General features: G+C 38.9%; 1 long non-coding RNA gene across 1 annotated transcript in view; it reads right to left on the minus strand.

The window, feature by feature from the left end:
* Positions 1 to 19,856: 19,856 nt before the first annotated feature.
* The window catches only part of LOC143682877 (uncharacterized), a 29,717-nt gene continuing 27,341 nt past the window's right edge, over positions 19,857 to 22,232 (minus strand). The window contains exon 3 of the long non-coding RNA XR_013175341.1: positions 19,857 to 20,068. This is a non-coding gene — a long non-coding RNA (uncharacterized LOC143682877). The remainder of the gene's footprint in view (positions 20,069 to 22,232) is intronic.

The following is a 22,232-nucleotide window of genomic DNA, read 5'->3' on the forward strand; positions in this document are numbered from 1 at the left end:
CTCCATCAACTGCTTATTCATATACATATTAATTAGGATAGTGTTCTAGTTTGCTAGCTGCTGAATGTGATATACCAGAAACAGAATGGCTTTTAAAAGGGGGAATTTATTAAGTTGCAAATTTACACTTCTAAGGCAATGAAAATTTCCTAATTAAAGCAAGTCTATAAAAATGCCCAAATTAAATAACCAACAAGAGTTTGCTTTCACTCAAGAAAGGCCAATGAAGTTCAGGGATTTTTTCTTGACCTGAAAGGCACATGGCAGACATGGCAACGTCAGCTAGCTTTCGTGAAGCTTATTTCATGAAGCCTCCCCAGGAGCATTTTCCTTCCTCATCTTCAGAAATCTCTTGCTGTGTGGGATCTCATGGTTCTCATAGCTCTGAAGCTTTTTCTAAAATATTTCTTCTTTTAAATGATTCCAATAAACTAAATAAGACCCATCTGGAATGGGTAGAGTCACATCTCCCTCTAATCAAAGGTTAATATGCCCACAATTAGGCATGCCACATCTCTGAGGAGATAATCTAATCAAGTTCCAATCCACAGCATGAATAGGGATTAAAAGAAACAGCTACTTCCACAAGTGGATCAGAATTAAAATATGGCTTTTCTACGATACACAATCCTTTCAAACCAGCAGGTAGTTTGGGTTAAAAATGATAAAATACATATTGAAGAGAGAGAATTTATTGTCTCATAACTGAAAAACTAGTTCCTGTATAAGCTGGGTTTGGGACTCAAACAATATCAAAAGATAAATATCATCTCTGTGTTCTGCTCTCTTCCAACGGTTGGCTTCATTTTCAGACACCATATGGGGGCAAAATGATTTCTATTTTCTCCCAAGTTTATTTTCAATGTAACTGAAAGTATATTCTTCTCTCAGAACTTTCAGCAAAGCATTATTTACATTACATTGACTCTGATTAAGTCATGTGCTCATCCTTCAACAAATCTCCATGGCTTGGTGAATGTGGTGCTCTCATTGATCCTGCTTCCACGTTGATTCAAGAGAGCAATCAGCTCTACCTGTATACAGGCACCAAGAGTTGGGGAAGAGGTGGTGTCAATATGAAAATCAGGGTGTAATTACTAACAGAATGAAGAACAAATGCTGAGCAGCATAATAAAAAAATGGATTTCCATGAAGTGATGGAAGCTCAGAGGAAGACTATCTGAGGGAAGTAGGGAATACAATGTCAAGGAAAATCTAGTTGATAAAATAGCTCTTAAACTAAATATTGAAGGACAAATGCTAATAGGCTGGATGAAAACTCTTCCAGCACCCTCCCAATACTGGTGGTGAGAGGTAAGTAAAAACTTCTAAGTGAGGTCACCAAGATTAAAACCGTGTAGTTCTGTTACCATATGAGCTTTCCTTTAAGTATGGATCAAGGACTGTCTATATCAGTATCACAGGTGACACCTATTTTAAAATGCAACTTCTTTGGTCCTGAACTTACACCACCTGAATTTGAGTCTTTGGGACTGGGGACTAGAATCTGTATTTTAATAAGACCATATTAACCCAGGGGATTCTTATATACCCTAAAGCTTAAGAACCACATTTCTATATCCAAATCATTTAGAAGATTTCTTAGGAGATTGTGGGTACAGTATTCATTTACCCAATTAATAAATATTTATTCAGTACCTAATAGATGGCAAACAGTCTTCCTGGCACTATAAATATGGCAGTGAAATAAATAGAGCACCTACAGGTAGGATGGGCTACATAATTTGCAGGGCATGGAGTAAAAAGAAATTGTGGGGATCCTTGCTCTGAAATTAAGAACTTGAGACAGAGAGGGAAGAGTATTAAGCCAAGAATAGATTCCTTCTGATTGTGCGGTCCTATGAGACTGCCACATTACATGCCCATGAAACCAGTTCTGCCTGCCAGTATATTTATAATCTAGGAGGGGTTAAAGACTGTCCTTGGAAGCAAAATGACAATGCAAATTCTTCAAATAAAATAGAAATAGTTTTTTCTCACTATTAGTGTAATCACAAAAGAAAATTTGTGTTTGACTTTGGTCCTTTTATTGAAGTAGATTTTGACAAAATGAACTCTGAACTCTCATCAAGCTATTCATGTTTTGAGGATGCATAAGTGTCCTATATTCTAATATAGAGTCATAGGATTAGGCTTTCCATGTTACTTGACCAATGGATCTCATGATATGGTCCACAAACCAGCAACATCAGCACCGCCCATGAACATGCCCCAGCCCTACTGACTCAGAATCTCTAGGAGTGGGGCCAGCAATATGTTTTAACACACCCCCAGATGATTCTAATGCATATTAAAGACTAAAACCCACTGTATTGCACATACAACAACTAGGCTAGTTGAAGTGATGCATTCTTAGTAGATATTTTTATAAAAGTAAATTGCACTTGAAATTGACCTATTTGTTAACAGGATAAAAGAGGTGCCCAATTAAATGATGTAAAGGAAATATATCTAGAACAAATAATTCAGAAAGGTAAAACATAAAAGAATGGGCAAGGATATACTTGACAAATAAGAACAAAAGATGCAAGGGTCAAAATCTTAATATATGACAAAGTAGAATTTAAGACAAAAAATAATTAACAAGATAAATAATGGCATTTTAATTCTAAAGAGTATAATTTAAGATGAAGTTATGATATTCTACCAAGTAACATATCAGCAACACTCATGCAAAAGAAATGACAGCAGAAAGCAGGAAAATAGATTTTAAAAAGTATTAAGAGGAGTCTTTAATTCACTTCTTTTTAAGTCTCCAGTAAAAAAATAAAAACATTATGCAAATTCTAAATTGGATAATTAAAATGTTATATATGATTAATATAATTCTAATTCTATCCTGACAATAGAGAATATACCTTCTTTTCATGAGCCCATGGAACAGTCACACAAATTAATAACATATTAGGAAACAAAAAAAATCAATAATTTACAAATGTAGTAATAGAACAGACAAGGTACCTTAAGTACAAGGTAAACAAAATGTACACTAATAAAAAAATCAGAACACTATATACATTTTATATTTATTATACAATATAATATATATCATATAATTATATTTGTATAAATATATATAAATTTCCTAATGGTTAGGAATAAGACAAAGATTTTCTCAATACCTTCATTATTTAACATTATACTGAAGGCACCAGTTAATACAAACAGAGAAGAGAAAGCATTTAGAATTATACCACTTTAAAAATAATTTTATCCTCTCCTGTATGTGGGTGTTCTTTTAAATTTTTATTTCTTTAATGCACAACTGTATAATGATACTGCGAGCCACTGATTGTATATTTTTGATGGATTATATCATATGTGAGTATATCTCAATAAAATTGCATTTAAAAAATTAAAATAATTTTATCAATATACAAACAATAAAATAAAACTCTATTTGTTGAGGCATGCTTGTAGGCTTAGAAAACCCTACTCTGATTTACAAAAGCAATTCAAAAAAGAAGGAGAAAGTACCTAGGGATAAACTTAACAAGAAATGCTTTAACACCCACATAAACAAAATTTTAAAATTTTGAAACCTTCAAAGAAGACTTGCAAAAATAAAATAATATACTGTGTTCTTGGACCAGACAACTCTACTCTATAAAAATGCTGATTCTACCAAAGTTAATTTCTAAATTTAATGTGCTCTCAATAAAAACATCAACCTTTGGGCAGGGAAGGGTGTAAAGAGACCAGCTGACTTAAAGTTTTCATTAAAAATTAGCCAAACTAGAGCAGCCAGAAAATTTCTGAAAAAGAACACTGAACAGGGCTAGATTAAATATTTAAATAGATTATAAAGCTTTAATATTTAAAACTATCTCAAACTGAGACATAGACAAAGACTGATGAAACAAAATCAAAATTCCAGAACTAGACCGAAATGCAAATGGTAATTTATTATATAATAATAAGCATCACAATTCAATAAATGATATTAGGTTGGGTCATTTCTTCACACTGCATAGCAGGTTCAATTCCTGATGCATCAAAATGTTAATGTGTAAAACATTTAAGCACAAGAACACTAGAGAAAACATGGAAAAAATGCCTTTATATTTCTAGAAAAAGAAAACCCCTTTTAATTGACTTGAAATCCATAAGCCCCAAAAGAAAAAATAATGCAATTATAAATTTGATTGTATTAAAAAAAAACAAAAGTGTGCTGCATAGCAAGAAACAAAAAACAATTCAATACATATCCTGTTTGTCATTATATCATAGCCTACATGTTTACTCCCAAATTTATAAAGTATTCCTTGAAAAGGAAAAGACCGATAGCACAGAGGAAAAATGGTCAGCACATCAACAGTTCACAGAAAATGAAATACAATAGCTTTAGACATATGAAAAGATGCTCAATTTCTCTTGCAATAAGAGAAATGAAGATTAAGCTACAATAAATGATCATTTTCACCTGTCAAAATGGAGCATTTGAGATTTTTGATTAGCACTGTTGATGTTATCAGCAATCTAACACCCTTACACATTGCTGGTGGGATGCTCGTTGGTGAACAAGAAGGCAATAATTATCCACATTACACATGCATATGCTCTTATACCCAGCAATATTCATGTTCCAGAGCTGATGTGAACACATGCAAAATGATAAGCATAAAAAGTAACTCACTGAAGAATTGCTAGTAATAGCTTAAATTCAGCTGCAACTCACATAGCCATCCATAGTGCACAGGTTTTACAAATTATTTTATTCCCAGTCAATTAAACACAATACATCCTTTAAAAAAATGGAGGCACCTTTCTATCATGTCACGGACATTAAGTGAAAAATGAAAGCTATAGAACAATGAAGATCACAGATGGTCTTTTCTGTAAAATAGCAGAAAAATAAAAATATACGCTTACTTTTAAATGGCAAGCATTACTTGTTACTTGTTTTGCCTTTTTAACTTAGACAACTCACACACAGATACATTTTGGAAAATTTTAATTTAAAAACTACACTGAATATTATTATTATTATGACATTAAAAATTAAATATGTACCTGTGTTCACTCTCCAACTGGACGCTTCTGGTTGTAAAGTCATCTGTCTCCTGTACTTCCCCACTCAATCTTGGGGAACCTAGCAGAATATGTTGTGTGACTCATCAAAAACAATAGCAGTACTATTACTAAGAAACCACCCACAAGCCCACTTGCCTTGCCTCCTGGACCACTCCCCTTGATTATTTTGGCCACACCTTGGTAAGTACCCCTAGCAGTCACTCCAGTCCTTAGTAATGCCCCATCATGCTCAGCCCCCATTTTTACTTCTGCCTTCTTCACTGGCTCACAGTGGACAAAATCAGAAAATTCTGAGTATCCCTGCCCACACATGCACAAAGCAGCAACATTTCTGATCCAAAGTTACCTATGCCAAAATATAATACTAAAATCTCTGCCCTTTGTCATGCTGAGGCCACCGTTGTTATCATGTGATGTATGAGCAGGCCTGATCTTCCACTGCCCATGCTCAACCCTGCCTCCATCCCTACTTCATCTCACCACATCCACTGTCACTTTCTCCCTCCTCCCTAAATCCATCTCTTTCAAACCATGTGAAAATTCTATACATTTTCAGCTCAGGGAGATAGATTTGAGCCTTACCTCTTGTCTCCTTGTTTGACTGCTTCACAATACTGTTTCCTCAAAATCCTGGTGGCACGATAGTGACTTTATGCACATTGGACAACAAGCCCACTGGCTCTATAATAATGCCAATTGTAATAATAGCTCAAAGTAATAGAGTTGTCTGTTGTCAACATTTTATAAATGTCAATTCAATTTAATCCTAATTCATATGAGGCCTTACGAATTAGTAACTAGGGCCGGTGGGTTCATAGGGACATAGAAGTTTATTCCATCTGCTGAGCCTGTGATCTTCAACCCTCTGTTATCTTGCCTCTCCTAAGCACTCAATAAACATTCATATTTGTTGATTGAGTAAATGAAAGGAATTTACACCACAAGGGAACAAAATTGAGATGGCGTCACTTTGTGTCCTATCTGCCATCCTGGGAAGCCATTAAAAAAATAAATAGACAATTAAAATGCAGTCTACCCTGAGAGAGCATGTCAGTCATGTTTGAAAGCAAACTGGTTTAAGAACAAAAGGGAAATGTGGGTTCACAAGACGTAAAAAGTTCAGGGACGGATTAAGCTTGGCTAGACCCAGGATTACAAATGATGTCATCATGAATAGTTTTTTTTCCTCTCTCTCTCTGTCTCTGCCTCTCTTCTCCTCCTTTACCCCTCATACTGTCACTATGTCTCATTCTCTATTTCTGTGTGTTTCAAATCTGCTTTCCTGTGTTCAACTTTATTCTGTCTGATTTAGCTATATCTAGGGAATCACAAGCCACTGTACAGAGTTCAACTTTTCTTTTCTCCTCTGGTCACTGTTTGCAGGGAAATTGGGTTTTCTCATGACTTCAGTTTGCATTTTATTTTATCTTTATGTCTTGGTGCCACACCTTTGCAGAGTGGAATAATATCTCAGTGAATTTCTACAGCACTGATCCAGGGGGAGGAGGTGCTGCTAAACCAACAAAACCTTAAGTTCCATATAAGGAATGGATTATTTTAGCATAATGCAAAATTTTACTAAAATAAGGGAAAAGAGAGGTCATTTTAAAAGCAAAGCCAGTCTTTCTTAAGCAAACTTGCTGAAGTCATAACTTTTAAGTGCTGTACAGTTTCACCTTTTCACCTCCTCTCTTGTGAGGACTGAAAAGGAAGATTGAAACATGCCAGCTACCATCAAAAGGAAAGCACAGGAGAAGGTTTGATGGTATGAGTTTTGGTTGCCAGGCCAAAAGTTCTTTTCTCTGCTGTTATTTGTTTTCCTTCTTTGCTGTGCCAAAAAGAAAAAAAAAAAAAAATACTAGTTTGTAAGCCAAATTGAAATAAGTGCTGGAGAATAATTCCTTAAATTATCTTAATTTGAAATCAAAGTAGAAGCTATTTAGGTATAAAGAACCGCTTGTTAAAACTGGATAGTTTCTACATGGTATTTATGGTGATCCTTCTCTCCTGAGAGGAAACCTCTAGCCCCAAAACACATTTGTCATGAATCCATTTGTGTGCAATTCTTGAGGCTTTACCTCATGCACATGACTAGGATTCTATATCACAGTGTCTTTTTCCCATAGGTAGGGCAAGGAGCAGGGCCTGAGATAAAAACCGAAGGTCAATCAATTAGAAGACATCAAATCTGCATTTCAAAGAGTAAAACTCTTAGGTTGATGAACTAATTGCTGTTTGCCTGAGACCATCTCAGTTTTAGCTTTGTAAATCCTGTCCCCAGGAACCCCTCAGTTCCCAGCAAACCATTCTCTCTCCTTTCACAGTGTTTGGTATGAGATTAGGGGCAAAGATTAGGAATGGATAGCATCAACCCTGCATTAATACTTAATGATTATTCAGCCACCATGGAGGAGTAGCCGTTGAAGATGACATATTAATCTATAAGGACAAATTTTATACTGGACCTTGAGCATTCCAAAGAGACAATCTTCAGGAGCTTATTAAGATGAGTAAGTGTTAAATAACCAGTAAGATATTTTTAATGTTACTAATTTAAAAAAGCAAGAAATTTACATAAGACATACAAGGAATAAAGTTAAGCTTTAGAAACTGAGTGGTTTATTGGCTAAAATATAAAAATCCCGTGATAGATTTCTCTAATATTCTTCTAGAGTTCCTGACTTAAATGCAAAATACAATGTGAAATCTGACAGCCTTCTTGTAAGAGAAGGCTCTGAAGTGAAGCAGCTCAACAACTACATAGGCTCTTCTTTGCAAACTTAATTTCAAATTATGTTATCTAAATTTTCCTATAGGAAAAAGAGGAAATATATTCCTAATGAGTCATGCTTCATTTCTTTTGGTCTGTTTTGGCAGACAGAAATCTGCTTTGACTACGGAATGAAAAAGAGTAGGTGGAATGAAAGAAAACCTTGGTAGGTTATAGGGGACATAGAGAAGACTGTCCCAGGCACCAGCTCTCTATGTGCTTTCCTACATTTCCATCTCCTTTGTGTCTGAGTTGTAACCATGTGACTGGAAATCCACCCTCAGCATCTAGGAACAGGTGTGAATTCTCCACTGACTCCTCTGCTCTCCTTGGAGAGCAGAACTCTGAAATGGAGTCATTGCAAAATGAAAGCAGTTGGATCCCTGAGAAGTGGCTGGAGGACCACCAAGGGGAAACACCTGACCTACATCAGATTGTGGTGTGAGCAAGAAGCAAACTTTTGTGGTATTAAACCACTGAGATTCTGAAGTTTGTGTTACCAACCGATAAAACTGCTTATTGAAAATGAAACTAAGTTTCTTCTTTTGAGCTCTTCTAAGACTTTCTCTTTGAAAACTCCTGCTCCTTTATATGACAAAGAATCGGATAGGTTTTCACTCCACTACTTACTAGCTGTGTGGCCTTGGAAAGTTGCTTAACTACTTCAAACCTCAGCTTTTGATCTGTAAAGTAAAAGTAAAAATATCTACCTCATAGCTCATGTAGGGGATTTAAATGAGATAATACTTGTGGAAGCATGTACTGTAATACCTGGCACACACACAGTGCTCACTAAATACTTGTTAAATGTTTGTGAATTCATGCAAGAGCAGAGTGTAAAAGAATTGAAGTATGCATATTATTTGTGAGAGCTGATGCGTTGGAAAATATTGACATCTGGCTCTCCTGGGGGGGGGGCAGGATGGTTCTGGTTTGTAGTGTTTGTCAATTTTATACAGTTGAAATATCCTTACCATGGTTGATTTCAGGCTTCCAATGTGAGATCTATGAATGTGGAGTTGGGAAGAGATGTACAGGACCATAACATTTTGTATAACGTTACTGCCATAGAGGCATGATAGACATAACATCAAGAGCACAGATAATGGTAAAATGTAGAAAAATAGTTAGGAAGTGATGCGTTTGAGTTTTTATTATCTTTGTTTCTAATATAACACAATAAATTTTACATTTGTAAAATTTCATTTTTATTGATGGGTTCAAAAATAATTGGCACCTGAAAATCTAACAAGCAGCTTTCATGAACTGGTATAAGCCAGCTCCAGCACACACTGTGTGTCCACTTAAGTTTGCTTACATTAATTGCTAATTATTATTATAATACTTTACTGTTATTTAAATAATGATTAATTATTCTGTTATGTGAGATTCAGTCTATCCACGGTGGGAAGTCTTTTGCTGCAGCAGGGAAAATGAGCTGAAACCCAGCTCTAGGGTATGTTAGTATAGCAGCTTAGAAAAAATGACTTAACATTTCCGAGCTTCATTTTCCTCATTTTTGCAATTGAAGGTTGGGGACTTATAACTCAAAGTGTTTATACATAAGAAAATTCATGTAAAGAGTCTGGCATGATAGAGAATACTACATATGAATTCAACAAAGGGCAGCTCCATCATCCTCCTTCTCTCCCTCATCCTGTTTTTGGTCTTTAGAATGCCTGGAGGAAATATAAACTGACCAAGAAATCAGGCCCAAAAGGATATTGTTGTTCTACCCCTTTTGGCCTGATAAAGAAAAGCTCTTGATCCAGGTAACTTCACGCAGATTGTGTCTTTGGGTGTCTTTGGTCTCTAGCTAAGAGCAGGTGACTAAAATTACCTAGATTGGTGTTATAGTAGGAGCAATTACTCCATAAATTAAGTGGCCTTTACATCAAATACAGATAGGAAGCAGCCTCCACTGAATCTTTTGAAAGGACTGACTCTCAAAATTTGGGTCAAATGGGATGTTGTGTACGGGTTGTAAGTGGTTAAGAAAAAAAATGAACCCTGAAAATGCTAACCTATCAAAAGAAATGCAGGCTCGCTGGTTCCCAGGCAAGGACGATCTGTGGCCCAGATTCTGGGGCTGACCCACTGGGACCATGGGAACTGAGAGTGAAGGGTGGGCAGCTGGAGCTCTCCTCTGCTGAATAAAGGTGTTTAACCAGGAGGCAAACTGAGAACACCTTTGACAAACTCATTCCTTACACTTGCTAATTTGAAACAGAGTGGCCTGACAAAAACTTAATTCTAAAAATACAAAATATTCCCAATAAAAGCAAAAATAATGTAAATGTGTGCACCTAATATAGAAATCACTCTAACTGAATTTAGACTATGTTTTTTTAATACTATAAAAATCTATATTTAGACTTAGCTCTTAAAAATAATAGGTCATAAGGACCATGCACTGACGTCTATAGTTGTTTAAATATTACTAAAAATTCCTATTTAAAGAAAACTCTAATGGTTCCATTTTAGCTTCAGCCACAGGAATGTGTTTAAAATATAAAAATATCCCTTTACAGTTGACAATTTTACCTTCATGTTTTGTTGTCACTCTAATTGATGTAACTAACTAGATGTCTTCAACCTGCCCCATTGCCTAACTGCCTGTAAGCAAGTTTCAACCCATTTAATCCTATTTCTCCACAATCGCATTGTCAGCCTCCAAATCCAGTATCTAAAGTAACATTATTAACTCAATATCATCATTGTTACTGCATTCACTGTTAGAAATAGTGACTTAAATTTAATATCCAAAATTCAGAGATGTATTATTATAGATGATATTTTTCAAACTTCCCCTCCCATTCCCTCTTTCTCTATTCAACTTTTGGCAGTTTCACACTCCATTAGCCAACGACAAAATTGGATCCTGGGAAATTAGAAAAGATAACACCCCCAAGAGTCAATATTTCCATTTATTAATGACATTATTCAAAAGATTTGATAAATGATGTAGTTCACAGTAATAGCTAAACTTGGTGTTGGACAGCTTCGAAGTTTCTTTCTAGATGATGCCAGAGTTATGTAAAAGGCTAATTACGGTTGATTTCATTGTTAACAAGTTGCCTCTGTCTGTACCTGTGCACATGGAACTGTGTGTCTGTGTTCTATCCTTGCATGTGTCTTTGTGTAGCTGTGAGACCCTGCAGATGTATTTGGGCTGCTACCTGTGAGAGTAGATGTGTGCTATACATTTAAGGTGAGGCGATGGCCCATTGGCCTGTCTTTAAGCCCAGAGGCAGAAATAGTGACTTCAACTAAAAATAAGCATTTGTGAAATCCCTTTATGGGCCAATCTCACTTCTGGGTTCTGGGTCCCGGGCTTTGAAGATGAATAAAACATAGACTGTGCGCTCATGGGAAGAGTTTATAAGCTATTGGTAAAGAAGATACACAGATACAGCTATTTATAATGCAATATAAAGACTGCTTTTCTACCTATATTAAGCAAAAGAAATGGGCATGCTTTTTTGTGGTGGCATGTATTGAAGGCAATTTTGGTACCTCTTTATTTCTGAGACACTGATGAATAAATTAATAATTCCATCTCAACTAATTCATTTAATAAGAGATATAATTTGTTTTGTTAATGTTAAAAGTGCAAAAGAAAGGGGCACAGAAAGGACCAAGGGAGTTATAATTGTCAGTGCATTAGAAGCTGAGCACTTGTGCTCTTCAAAACGCATAGACACGTGCACAAACACACAGACACACACAAACACACATGCCAAGACACATGGGGTAGGGGATGGGGAGCAAAGGAGACTGAATGGAGAGAACAATCCTGAAAGGCCTCCCAAATGACTTCTTGTGGACTTGGGTTTTAAAAGTTAAGTGATATCTCAATAGGAAAAGAAAGGGAAAAGTTGGTAAAGGCATTTCAGACTGATGGGGAAAGGCTCAAGGAAAAATTAGTAAAGAGCAGTGCGTACAGGGAACAGAGAGTGACCTGATAATGCCAGAAGCAATGTGTGCTTCTGGGAAACTGGGGAAGAGAAGACTGGAAGAATGATTGCAACAGCACTAGGTTGCTTCATTGAATACGGGGCCAGGAGGTTGGAACTGTCAGATCTACGTTTAGGTGCCACATGATAACAGAGTGGAAAATGGGTAGACAGAGTAAGAGGCTGCAGATAAGGAAATGAGATAGGAGTCCCTTTGAAATCTGAAGTGGGACAGTAATAGTGAGATTACAGAAGAGGGAAAGATTTGAGATACTTCGGGAGAAAACTGACAGGGGTGGGAGATGTACTGGATGTGGGTGTGAAAAAGCCCAAGATGGGGATGAAGCTAAGTTGTTGCAGAAACATCTGGCTCAGATGGACACTGATGGCATGAATCTAGATGGGGGGCTGGTAGGAACAGGTGTGCAGGGAGAAGATTGAGTTAGATTTTGTAATTAAATAATTTAAACCCTTTAATATATGTGAAGTGATGATACATAGAAGAACATGCTCCACAATACGGTAGCCACCAGCACATTGGAGCATTTAAATATGACCAGATTGTACAGAGGTGCTTTTAAATGTAAAATACACACAGGATTTCAAAGACTTGGTACAGAAAAGCAAATTTAAAATACCTCAATAATTTTTTATATGATTACATGTTGAAATGACAATGTACTTGTTTTCTTGAACTGCTATGACAAATACCACAAAATGGGGTGGCTTAAACAATAGGAATTTACTGGCTCATAGTTTTAAGGCTAGAAAAAGTCCAACATTGACATGTCAGCAGGGCAATGCTTTCCCTTAAAGTCTGTAGCCTTCTGCTACTGACTGCTGGCCATCATTGGAGTACCTGGGCTTTTATCTTGCCTCTTGTCTCTTGGGGATATCTTCTTTCTCTTCCAATTTCCATTGACTTTCAGCTTCCAACTCCATCTGTGGATTTCTCTTACTATGTCTGAATTTCTTCTGATTATAGAGGACTCCTGTAATACAGATTAAGTCTCGCTCTCATTTAGTTGGTCACACCTTAACAGAAATTAATATCTTCTAAAGGTCCTATTTATAATGGGTTCATACCCAAAGTTGTGTGGATTAAGATTAAGAAATGTCTGGATTGAAGTACTTAATTCAATCTACCACAGACAGTATTTAGATTCAATGGGTTAAAAGTATGTATATATAATTAAAATAAAATTTATACTCATTTTCCCTTGTTTTTACAATAGCTACTAGAAAATACTAAATTTACATACGTGACACATTATATTTATTTTGTACAGGGTTGATGTAAGAAAATTTTCTTAAATAATTTATTAAGAGTTTTAAAAAGTCTCCCTCCTTAAATATAAAGATATCTATTACTGAATTTTAATAAATCTATGTGATAGACAAATTAGTTTCTTCTGTCTTATCTTTGTAAGTAATCTTGTACCTCTCATGCTTATTAAATGAAAACATATTTATGTTACTGTGTGTAAGCATTCTAATTACTATAATGAATGATAAGAATATCTCCAGCAGTTTCAGAGAAGGTGAGAGCAAAATAGGACCAGAGGTATTAGGGAAGCAGGTGAGATGAAAAGCACAGTGGATTCAGAGACAGGGCTCTGGGTTCTACTCCTTGCTCGCTGTGTAGCCCCAAGACCTTGGTAGAAAATGACCCTTCTAGACCATCCACAGCTGTTAAAGGACCAGCCTAATCCCATCTAATTTCTATGACTTGATGCTAGAATTTCATGAAGTGTGAAGGTTATCTTTGAGCCTACAAGCAGTGATAGAATTTAGCTAGAAGAAAAAGAGGAGAAATTGCTTACAAAGGTACTGACTCAAAAATGAGCAAAATACTTAGGGGGAATAATAAGTAGACCAGGCATATTTTGGAGAGAAAATTTGAGAAAAAGTTTTGCCACAGTAAGGAAATAGAATTTACCTTCTTGGTCAGTGGTTCACAAAACCCCCCTTATCCTCCTGGAGCATTTAAAAATCATAGAGACTTTTTTGGTTGTCACAACTGGGAGAACAGGCCTTTGCTATTGACATCTAGTAGGTAGAGGCCAGGTTCTCCGGTTTGCTCAAGTTGTTGAAAGGCAATATAGCAGAAATGGATTGACTTTTACAAAAGAAATTTATTAAGTTAAGAAGTTAGAATTCTAAGGCCATGAAAATGTCCAAATTAGGGCACCAGCAAGAGGATACCTTCTCAGAGGAAATATTGCTGGCATCTGGAGTTCCTCTGTCACATGAGAAGGCACATAGCACTGCCTGCTAGTCCTTCGATCGAAAATGTCTTTGTAGACGTTTTATTTTTGACTCAGCTTCTCTTGGCTCTCTCTTATGAAGGGCTTCAGGAAAGGATTAAGACCTATCTTGAATTGGGTGGGTCATATCTTCATAGAAACAACCTAATTAAAAAGTCCCACCCATGATAGATCTGCATCCACAAGATTGGACTAAAAGAGCATGGCTTTTCTGGGGTACCTAATAGTTTCAAACTAGCACATTTCATCCCCTGGATCCCCCCAAAACATGTTCTATCCAAATTCAAAACACATTCATTCCATCAAAATATCATGAAAGCCTTAAATCATTTCAGTAACAATATTAAGTATAAAGCCTTAGCAAAATCAGTCACAGGTGTGGTTTGTCCTAAGACAAAATTGTCCTCTGGCTGTGGACCTGCGAAACTTAGAACAAGTTCTCTACTTCCAATGTACAAAAGAGGGACAGTCATAGGATAAATGTTCCCATTGGCATAAGGTGAAACTGGAAGGAAAACAGGGGTCAAATTCCCAAATAGTTCCTAAAACTTACAGGGCATACTTCATTAGATTTCAAGTTCTTAGAGTCATTTATAGAATGACATTTTATTGGTGAGGCTTGAGAGAGCAGCAGTCACACTCTCTCCAAGGGCTTATGCAGTGGCCCTGCTCTCTCCAAACCCTGGGTGAGGGTTTTAACATTTCTAAGTATTGGAAATACTTTGAATAACTACCTCATCTCATCTCCACCTTCCCAAGCATCAGGGCAGCACCCCAACTCTCTGCCATCTCCGGGGCACATGCTCAACTCCTTTAGAACGATGGAGTGGTGGCTAGGCTCTCCCCAATCCCTGGAGAATGTGCTCCATCCTCTCTAAGGCCTGGGGTAGCAAAGCTCTTCCTAAAGAATAGGGCAGGCACTCACCTCCCTCCATCTTGGGTTTGGTGAGTTCTGCCCGGGAGCACAGAAATAACCCCCCCTCCCACTTTAAATTTCCTGGTGTACCTCTCTTCTTTCTCACCCTTTTGCCTCCCAAACCTTTCATCTGGTGCCGGAAACCCGGGAAAGGAGCGCGGGTGCCGCCTGCCTGGCCAAGGGTGCCCGGCTTCCTCTCTCCTCCTTCCTCCACAAAGCCAGCAACAAGGGATCCTTCGGCCCACCACTGCATCCACCACAGATTGGGTAAGTCCCTCCCCTCCTAGCCCTGCTGCCGGGTCTCACGGTTCCCAGAGAGCCTGTCCGTTAATTACTCTCCAAAAATCGTGAATTCACGTCAGGTTCTCTTCCGAGGGCTGAGGTGAATGGGGATGCCTGCAAGCCTCACTCCCTTTTCTGGGATTCAAGCAGTTGTGGGGACGCCCCGCTTCTTGTCTCCCTCTCAAATTCAGGTCCAGGACCTGAAAGGGCCTCAAACCAGGGTGAGATGTCCCCTGGGGAGATGAGCCCCTCCGCTCGTAAGAGCTCCAAGGACTCTCTTAGGGTGTTGGGATGCCGACATCCCCTGGGTCAGTCCTTTCTCTTTTGAGACCCATCAGTATGGGCAGTAGGTCCTCAAAAACCAAACCTTATACTCCTCTGGGTTGTCTCCTGACTAAGCTATCCACACTGCATTTACTTCCAGACATCCGGCCAAAACACCTCACTTACTTTTGTAAAAAGGCTTGGCCCAATATCAATTGGATAATGATTCTCATTGGCCTGAAGATGGGACTTTCGATTTTAATATCCTTACAAACCTCTGCAACTTTTGCAGAGAAACGACAAATGGGCCGAAATTCCTTATGTCCAGGCTTTTTTCCTTCTGCGCTCCCGTCCCTCCCTTTGTATCCTCCCTTCCCTCCGGTGGCGCTCCAGTCGCCATCTTGCCTTTCCCTCCCCCCTTCTGCTCCAGCGACATCTCAGTTACCATCTTCTCCTTCTCTTCCTCTTTCTGTTCCAGTGACATCCCAGCCACCATCTTGCCCTCCTCTCTCCTCCTCTGCATTGGTGGCACTCCTGCTGCGATCTTGCCTTTCTTTTCCTCCTTCTCCAACGACCCAACCACCTATACTAAATAATTCCAGTATCTAACTAACGCTTACGACCTCACCTGGCATGACGTTCATGTAATCTGCTCTTCTTCCCTCACTACAGATGAAATGGACCACATTTTCAATGCAGCCAGGGCTCATGCTAACCAGGTGCATATGACTGACCACCCTATGCCGGTGGGGACTGAGGCAGTGCCAGACCAAGAGCCAGGATGGGAATATCAGGTTGACACTCCAGCGGGGAGGAATGGGCGGACTAGACAGGACAAAATGCTTACATGCCTCATAGCCGACATGCAGAAAGCTTCACATAAAATCGTAAACTTCCATAAGCTAATTACCCAAGGAAATTACCCAGGGTCCTGATGAAAACCCCGCCACTTTTCTACACTGGCTCACAGAAGCCCTCTCCCAATATACCCCCGACTTGGAGGCTGGTAAAACTGTTTTAGCCACACACTTTATATCCCAATCAGCTCCAGACATAAGGCATAAGCTTAGAAAAATTGAAGATGGTCCCCAGGCCCCTATCCGTGACCTGGTAAACATGGCCTTTAAAATTTTTAATACTCATGATGAAGTAGAGATGACAGAAAAGGAATCCCGGGACCGCCAAGAGGTGAATTTACAAACCCAATCCCTGATTGCGGCTCTGCAGCCCACTTCAATGGAGAAGATGCTGGCTATGACTAATCCACCACCAGGAAAGTGCTTCAAATGTGGCCTCGACGGACACTGGTCCTGCCAGTGCCCCAATCCTCGACCGCCCAAGGACCCATGCCCTCCCTGTGGTACAAAGGGACATTGGAAAAGTGACTGCCCCTTGGCACCTGGTCATGGAGGGGCCGTCCTTCCAACCCCTAACCCACCACTGGCAGTCCTGGGCCTGGCCACCAACGACTGACGACTTCCGGTATCAGCGAGCCCAGTCACCTTCATTGAGCCCAGGGTAACAATCAAGGTAACGGGTAAGTCCGCCTCCTTTTTAGTGGACACAGGGGCTACCTTTTCTGTCCTCCCCTCTTACTCAGGTCAACTCCTTCCTTCCCAGGTCATGCTTATGGGCATAGATGGCCATCCTTTGCACCCCTTAACTACTGGACCGCTTACATGTTTAATAGAAGGGTACCCCATTACACATTCTTTCTTAGTAATGCTTTCTTGCCCCAGCCCAAGATCTTCTTGCCAAATTAGGAGCCTCACTACACTGGATAAAAAACCCTCAAACAAAACTTCATAGCAAGTGCCAAACTAACGTCACTATCCACAACACCACCCATGCCCCTAAAGGACAATATTTCTTGTGTAATGAAACTCTTACCAAGTGCCTTAACTCCACTGCCCCAGGACCATGCTTCCTGGTAACCATTGTTTCTCAATTGACCCTGTATGGGGAGTCCGAACTAACTTGGCCACTGCCCTCTCCTCGCTCAAAAAGGGCTGCCTTTCTTCCCATCCTGGTAGGCATCAGCCTAACTGCTTTGGTCACAGCCTCAGCCGCAGCGGGAGGGGCACTGGGACATGGTATTTTAACCTCTCAAAACTTTGAGACTCGACTACAGGTAACCCTGGAATTGACATCAGAATCCCTTTCCTCTCTACAATGCCAACTCACCTCACTAGCCCAGGTAACTCTTCAAAATCCATGGGCCTTAGACCTGCTAACAGCCGAAAAAGGAGGAAAGTGTATATTCCTCCAAGAGGAATCCTGCTATTACGTCAACGAGTCAGGTCTGGTGGAACAAAATACTCAAACCCTAAACAAACTAAGAGATGATCTCTACCACAGAAAAAAGGAACCAACTCTGCCTTAAGCTGGTTTTCTTCTCCTCTGGCGACATGGCTCCTCCTGCTACTAGAACCAGTTATCCTAATCTGTCTGTTTTTTCTCCCAGCTCCCTGCCTCCTCAACTTCCTTCAGGGATACACGAAGGAACTATCCTGGGTAGCAGCCAACCAAATGCTCCTGCATCATTATCATCACCTGCCCTCCTCACCAGATTCTTACAGCCAGCCTCCCCACTCTCCTGGCCATGAAGGTTCTGGCCTATAACCCCACACCACCCCATTACAGCAGGAAGTAGCCAGAAAGATCTCAGCACCCTATTATCACCAAAAGGCTGGAATGTTAGGTTGGGGGAATGGGGAAGGGCACAGCAACTGGAGCTGTGCAGGCTGTGTCACCCCTCCCAACCTGACTTCAGGAACTAATGAACTGTCCCTTCCAGACATCACCTGACCTCCATCCTTAAAAGCTGCACATGCTGAAGCCCACGTGCGCACTCACCTCCCTCCATCTTGGGTTTGGTGAGTTCTGTCCAGGAGCACAGAAATAACCCCCCTCCCACTTAAAAAAAAAAAAAAGAATAGGGCAGAAGACCCACCTTCTATAAACTCCAGGCAAACTCACCCTTTCCACATAAAAGTGGGTCTGCTCTCCTGGCCTGAGGTGGCTTAGCTACAGACCTTGACTCCCACATTTCTGCCTTTGAAGTAATTTTTCCTTCAATTTGTCCCTTTTAGTTCAGATGGGCAGTGTTTCCATTTATACAGATCCTGCAACAAACCTGTCAGTTTTACATGCAGCATACAGTGGTCACAACCATCAGACAACAGGACTTTGCACAAATCCTTTCTGGATAGCGTTTTCTTTTTTTTCCAATTCTGGCTTTTTCTGAAGTGACTAACTCATTCTATGTTTGGCTAAATCCTTATGTGGGGCATTATTCTCTGGAGTCACACTTTCCAAAAGCTCAGAATTTACCAAACTATTGGTTTATGGTTTCTTTTTTACCCAAGAATTCAGTTCCCAGCTTATCCCTTTCCGGTAGCATTTTACTATAGATTGCAAGGAGAAGACAGGCTACCTTTTTCACATTTAATTTGGAAATTTCCTCACCTAGATATCTCAGCTTAACACTTTCAAATTCTATCTTCCATGTGACACCAGTACTCAATCTTTGCCAAATTCTCTGCCACTTAAGAACAAGAGCCACCTTTCTTCCAGTTTGCAGCAACACTTTCATCATTTCTGTCTAAGCCCCCATTGGAAGTATAGAGTCCACATTTCTACCAGCTATCTGTTCAAAACAATTCAGGCCTTTCCTACCAAACATATCACAATTCTTCCAGAACCTTCCCCTTATCCATTTATAGAGCCATTCCATCATTTTTGGTATTTGAAAATCACAGCATCCCACTTCTTTGGTACCAAAGTCTGTTTTGGTTTGCCAAAACTGCCAGAATATAATAGATCAGAAATGGGTTGGATTTTATAAAGGTGATTTATTAGGTTACAAATTTAAAGTTCTAAGGCCATTAAAATGACCAAATTAAGGCATCGACAGGAGGAGATCATCGCTCAAGAAAGGCCAATCACTTCTGGGTTTTTTCTGTCACATGGGAAGGCAAGATGTCTGTTGGTCCTTCTCTTTTGAGTTGTTTTCAAAATGACTGTTGAATATCCTACAATACACAGGACAACCTTTCACAACAAAGACTTATCTGGCCCAAAGTATTCGCAGTGCCAAACCGAGAAACCTGGCTCTAAGGAATAAGAAGCAAATCCAGATTTATGACTCAGCCGATGGACAGCATCTCCTTCCATTCTCAGCTATGTGTAATATCTATACACTTTCATCTGGACAGCTGAATAATTTGTACTCTATCCCCATATCTTTCATAGGCCATATGTGAAAATATGCCTATTTTTAATAAAAATAATCATTATAGTACCAAGGAATGTGCATGACTGATATTTTTCATGATGATACTTTTTGGAATTTTATTTAGCCTTGGAAAGAAAACACCAATTAATGGGCTGGACCAACCTGCTCTGGTTAAACAGAAAGTTACTTTAGAAGTGACCTGAAAGTGAACTCTTTTGAAAGTCAGGAATGTGTTTGCACTAATTTTGGGTTTTATTTTCTCTCTGATATAAGAGATGTTGAAATAGTCAGAGCCAGGAACTATCTTCATTGAATTTCCATCTGGAAGAAAAAAAGGATAGAAATATTGAAGTAGCTTCAGGATAATTCTGCAAATTCAAGAGCAGATTTGTAGAATGAATTATTGTTTGTAAAATCCCTGGAACATAATAGATTTTAAATAAACGTCACTTCTTTTTTCTTGCTCACCATTCTGAAAAATAGTGTGTCAGGGACAAATTATCTTAATCTCTGGAAGCAAAGACACTTCTTACAGGATGTTTTGCTTTTCAAAACTAGGCCTAAGGTCTCACTTTTAAATGTCCAAATTCTCCCTCTCCCACTTCTTTCAAGCTAGAAGTAAGATTGCAGTATGACCTGAACAGTCATCCAGAAAACTGCAAGAATTATATTATGTTGCACTGCATAAAGCTCTCTCTTTATCTGCCAACAAATACATCTGAGCACTAACTGACAAAATGAGATAAAGCGATAAGGAAGAGGAAGTGCACCCTTTATGATCTTGTTCTGTCTCATGACATGAAACCTCAACTAAATATTGATAACTAGGAGATTTTTATCTCTAGTCCAGACATCTCCCCTGAATTCCAGTCTCCTCTTTGGCATGTCCACTTGTATGACTATGTGATACCTCAAACTTACTATGTCCAAACCAAACTCCTGATGTCCATCCCCAAAACTGCTCCTCTGGTAGACTCCTCATCTCAGTTGATGAAAAGTCCATCCTTCCAGGTGTTTAAGCCAAAATCCTTCACTGTTCTACATTCAAAATATATCTAGAAACCAACCTATTTTTACAGCTTTTTAATTTATCTGTACTACATTAGGGTATTTTTCTCTCCTCTACATCACTGTAATCACTTCCTAACCGGTCTTCATGTTTTTACCCCTGTCCCCAGATTCTAGTCTCATTGTAGATCTCAAGGGAATCCTTTTAAAGCAAACCCAGGTCATGTTCCACCTCAAATCTTCCATTGGCAATCCATTGCACTCAGGGTAGAAACAAAAGTCTTTAAATGGCTTACAATAGCTGCTATCAGGAACCAGCAAATTTTCTCTATAAAGATCCTTACCGTAAATACTTTAGTTTTAACTCAAGTTAACTCAGAATGACAATAGATAAAATATAAATGAGTGCTCATAAAGCCATGTTTCAAAAAAAACTCTCTCACAAAACCAGCAGGCCATATTTGGCCAGTAGACCATAGTGTGGCAACTCCTGTCCAGCATTTACCTTCCTTGGTTTATTTTTCTCCATAGCACCTCACACCATCTTACATACTGCTTATATACTTTTTTATTTTATGTCTCATACAATTAGTATAAAGGTACACAAGGGGAAAAAGTTGTCTATTTTGTTTATGCAATATCCCCAGTACCTAGAACAGTTTTTAGTGCATAGTGAGCATTCAATAAATTTTTGTTAAATAACTGAATAAATGAATGAAAGGAAAATGATGAAAACACAGCCATGCAGGATACCAATGGTTTGGTGGCCAATATCTCACTGTGCATGCATGTGGAAGACTAAAACATGCAGTCCACTGCACACAGTGCAGTGCACCCCATTATAAGGGGCAAACATTTCCAAAAACCACCATCTAGATTCCTTGACCATGCAGATAACTATAATTATGATCACAGAGAATTTCTTGTATTTTTTTTTTTTTTTTTTTTTTTTAAAGGAAGGAAAGACAGAGAAGGAAGGAAGGATGGAAGGAAGGAAGAAAGGGAAACATTTTTAAACATTTTCTTGTTTTATTATATTTTGTTTGTTTGTTTGTTTTTTACATGGGCTGGGGCCGGGAATCGAACCGGGGTCCTCCGGCACGGCAGGCAAGCACTCTTGCCCGCTGAGCCACCGCGGCCCGCCCTTCTTGTATTTTTTAACACTGTATTTTTCAAAACCTCTCTCAACATCTATTATCCCATTTCGTCCTGACAACAGTCCAGTGAGGGGGATAGAGAAAATTTTTATTTTCCACATTTACTAATTAAAAAGATAAGACATAGAGTCCAAATTATCTTCTGAGGGTCACAGCATTAGCAAGTCCTTCACAAAGCCACATCTAAAAATGTATTTTCCTCTTAATGGCACTTCTGATTCAGAGTAGTTAAGGTTTTATTTTTCACAATAAAAGGGAATATATTCAGGAAAAGAGAGACAGAGAGAATATAACTTTATCCCCTGAAACACTTTGCAAAG

This window comes from Tamandua tetradactyla, chromosome 5 (assembly GCF_023851605.1).
Source record: "Tamandua tetradactyla isolate mTamTet1 chromosome 5, mTamTet1.pri, whole genome shotgun sequence".
NCBI lineage: Eukaryota > Metazoa > Chordata > Mammalia > Pilosa > Myrmecophagidae > Tamandua > Tamandua tetradactyla.